Source organism: Hipposideros armiger, unplaced genomic scaffold (genome assembly GCF_001890085.2).
Source record: "Hipposideros armiger isolate ML-2016 unplaced genomic scaffold, ASM189008v1 scaffold_102, whole genome shotgun sequence".
In the NCBI taxonomy this organism is placed as follows: domain Eukaryota; kingdom Metazoa; phylum Chordata; class Mammalia; order Chiroptera; family Hipposideridae; genus Hipposideros; species Hipposideros armiger.
In genome coordinates this window covers 3,186,397-3,189,767 of record NW_017731452.1, presented here as the reverse complement: position 1 = coordinate 3,189,767, position 3,371 = coordinate 3,186,397, and the positions used below count along the sequence as shown (strand labels likewise).

At 39.2% G+C, this 3,371-nt stretch overlaps 1 protein-coding gene across 11 annotated transcripts in view; it reads left to right on the top strand.

Moving 5' to 3' along the window:
• Positions 1 to 3,371, top strand: part of ZFP1 (ZFP1 zinc finger protein) — a 41,185-nt gene that overhangs the window by 5,811 nt on the left and 32,003 nt on the right. Inside the window, exon 1 of one of the 11 annotated variants that reach the window (XM_019646467.1) lies at positions 718 to 741. The exons of the other annotated variants lie outside the window; for them this stretch is intronic. The gene's annotated coding sequence lies outside the window, so the exon portion shown is untranslated. Of the gene's footprint in view, positions 1 to 717; positions 742 to 3,371 lie in introns of those variants that run through there. 11 annotated transcript variants of the gene reach the window in all.

The window sequence follows — 3,371 nt, the reverse complement described above, 5'->3', positions numbered from 1 at the left end:
AAGTTGCTGTCCTTTTGTTCTTCAGTCTAGTTGTGGAGGACATCACTTCACTGGCCTATGTTGGTATTATCATTGTGCTCTTCCCAGGTGAGACAGTCCCTCACCAGCCAGTGGACAGCTGCTCACGGCAGCTCACGCTGGCTGCCAGCCACTCAGTAGCCACTCACAGTAGCTCACGGCAGCCCACTGCAGCAGGGGCTGCAGCCTACGCCATCGCCGGCGACTCACGGCAGCCCAGCTCCAGGTTGAACTGTTGTTCATCATCTTTGCTGTAGAGGGCACAGTGTCACTGGCCCTCATATGGGATCCAAACCGGGGCCTTGCTGCTCAGAGCTAGCATCCCAAGCCAACTCTTAACCAACATACTACTTGGCCGGCCTGATAGCTCATTTCTTTAGCACTGAATGATATTCTGTTACATGGGTGTACCACCATTTATCCATTCACCTATTGAAGAGCATCTTGGTTGCTTTCAAGTTTTGGCAATTATGAATAAAGCTTCATATAAACATCGTGTGCAAGCTTGTATATGGACATAAAGTTAGCTACTCGGGTAAATACTAAGGAGCATAATTGCTAGGTTATATGTCAAGAGTATGTTTAGTTCTATAAGAAACTGACAAACTGTCTTCCAGAGTGGCTGTACCATTTTGCATTCCCACCATCAATGAGAGTTCCTGTTATTCCACATCCTTGTCAGCATTTGGTGTTGTCAGTGATGGATTTGGGCTATTCTAATAGGTGTGTAGCAGTATATTGTAATTTACAATTCCCTGATGACATGATGTGGAGCATATTTTCATGTTTATTTGCTATCTTTATGTCTTATTTGGTGAGGTGTCTTTAAGATTTTTGGCCCATGTTTAAATCAGGGTGATTGTTTTTCTTATTCTTGAGTTTTTTTGTTTGTTTTTTGTTTGTTTGTTTTAGTTGAGCCATCCTGCCACCTGTTGGCAGCTCTGCAGCAGCTCATCTCGGGCTGGGACTCACACCGCTGTTGTTCAGAGCTCAAACTCTTGATCAAGCTCTTAACCAACTGAGCCACTTCTTGAATTTTAAGAGTTCTTTATATATACATTTTTTGGATACCAGTTCTTTTTTGTTGTTGTTGTTGTTTTAAGATTTTTATTGGGGAATTGGGGAAGGGAAACATTGTGTTTTTTTCCAGGGCCCATCAGCTCCAAGTCAAGTTGTTGTCCATCAGTCTTAGTTGTGGAGGGTGCAAGCTCAGCTCTAAGTCCAGTCCTCACTTTCAATCTAGTTGTGGGGAGTGGGGGGGTCGACTCCCATGTGAGAGTCGAACTTGCAACCTTGTTGCACACTGAGCCATTTGGCCACCTGTCAGCAGCTTGCGGCTGCTCAGCTCAAGGTGCCGTGTTCAATCTTAGTTACGGTGGGGGAGGGGGGGGAGATTACAGGTGACAGGGGCCGGCAGCACAGCCCACCATCCCATACAGGTGTTGAACTGGCAACTTTGCTGCTAAGAGCATGCACTCTCACCAGCTCAGTGGCAGCTCAGCTCAGGCGCAGCTCACTGGCCCATGTTGGATACCAGTTCTTTATAAGCTATATGTTTTGCAATGATTTTTCCATGTAGGCATAGGTTTATTTCTAGGTTCTCTGTTCTATTTGTCTATGTGGGGGTTGTTTTATACCAGTACCATGCTGTTTTGATTACTATAGCCCTGAAGTATATTTTCATATCAGGTAGCATGATACTTCCAACTTTGTTCTTTCTCAGTGTTGCTTGAGTTATTTGGGGACTTTGGTGGTTCCATATAAATTCTAGGATTATTCTAGTTCTGTGAAAAATGCCATTGGTATTTTGATAGGTATTGCATTAAATCTATAGATTGCTTTGGGAAGTATAGACATTTTAATGATGTCAGTTGTTCCTATTAATTAGCATAGCATAGCCTTCCATTTCTTTGTATCTTTTTCAGTTTCTTTGGTGTCGTAATAGTTTTCTGAGTACAAGTTTTTTACCTCCTTGGTTAAATTTATTCCTAGGTATTTTACTCTTTTTTGATAAGCTGTATATGGGATTGTTTTTTAAATTTCTCTTTCTTATAGTTCTTTATTGGTATATAAAAATGCAACCTATTTCTGAATATTAATTTTGTATCCTGCTACTTTACTGAATTCATTCTAATAGTTTTTTGGTGGAATCTTTATATAAGGTTCTCTATATGTAGTATCATGTCATTTGCAAATAATACTTTTACTTCTTTTCCAACTTGGATTCTTTTCATTTCTTTTTCTTTCCCTGGTTGCTTGGCCAGGTCTTCCAATACTATGTTGACTAACGGTGGTGAAAGTGGACATTCTTGTCTTGTTAAACTAAACTTGTTAAACTTGGAAAAACTTTAAGCTTTTCACCATTGAGCCTGATGTTAGCTGGGGGTTTATCATGTATGGCCTTTACTGCATTGAAGAATGTTCCCCACTTTACTGAGAATTTTTATAAGTGGATGCTGGATTTTGTCAAATAAATTTTTAGCATCTATTGATATGATCATAGGATTTTTATCCTTCATTTTGTTTATGTGGTGTATCACGTTAGTTCATTTGCGGATATTGAACCAACCTTTCCTCACAGGAATAAGTCCCACTTGATAATGGTGTATGATCTTTTTAATTTATTACTGAATTCAGTTTGCTAATACTTTGTTGAGGATTTTAGTATCTGTCTTCATCAGGGGATATTAGCCTATAATTCTCTTTTTGTAGTGTCTTTGTCTGGTTTTGGTATCAGAGTAATGCTTGCCTCATAAAATGAGTTGGGGAGCCTTCCATCCTCTTCAATTTTTTGGAATAGTTTTAGAAGGATAGGTACTAATTATTCTTTGGATGTTAAGTAAAATTCACCTGTGAAGCCATCTGGTCCAGGACTTTTGTTCGGAGTTTTTTGACTACTTATTCAATTTTGTTAGTAATAATTGGTCTGTTTAGATTTTTTGTTTCTTCCTGATTCATTCTTGGGTGGTTGTGTTTCTAGGAATTTATCCATTTCTTCCAGATTGTCCAGTTTGTTGGCATATGATTATTCATAGTATTTTATTATACTCCTATATATTTCTGTGGTGTTGGTTGTCACTTTTCTCTCATTTCTGATTTTATTTATTTGGGCCCTCTTTTTTTTTTTTTTCTTGATGAGTCTGGTTAATGGGTTATCAATTTTGTTTACTTTTTCAAAGAACCAGCTCTTGGTTTCTTTGAGCTTTTCAATTTTTTTTTTTTTAAGATTTTTAAATTTTTTTATTGGGGAATTGGGGGGATGGGAACAGTGCTGGGGATTTGGGGGAAGGGGAACAGACAAGTTGCTGTCCTTTTGTTCTTCAGTCTAGTTGTGGAGGACGTTGCTTCACTGG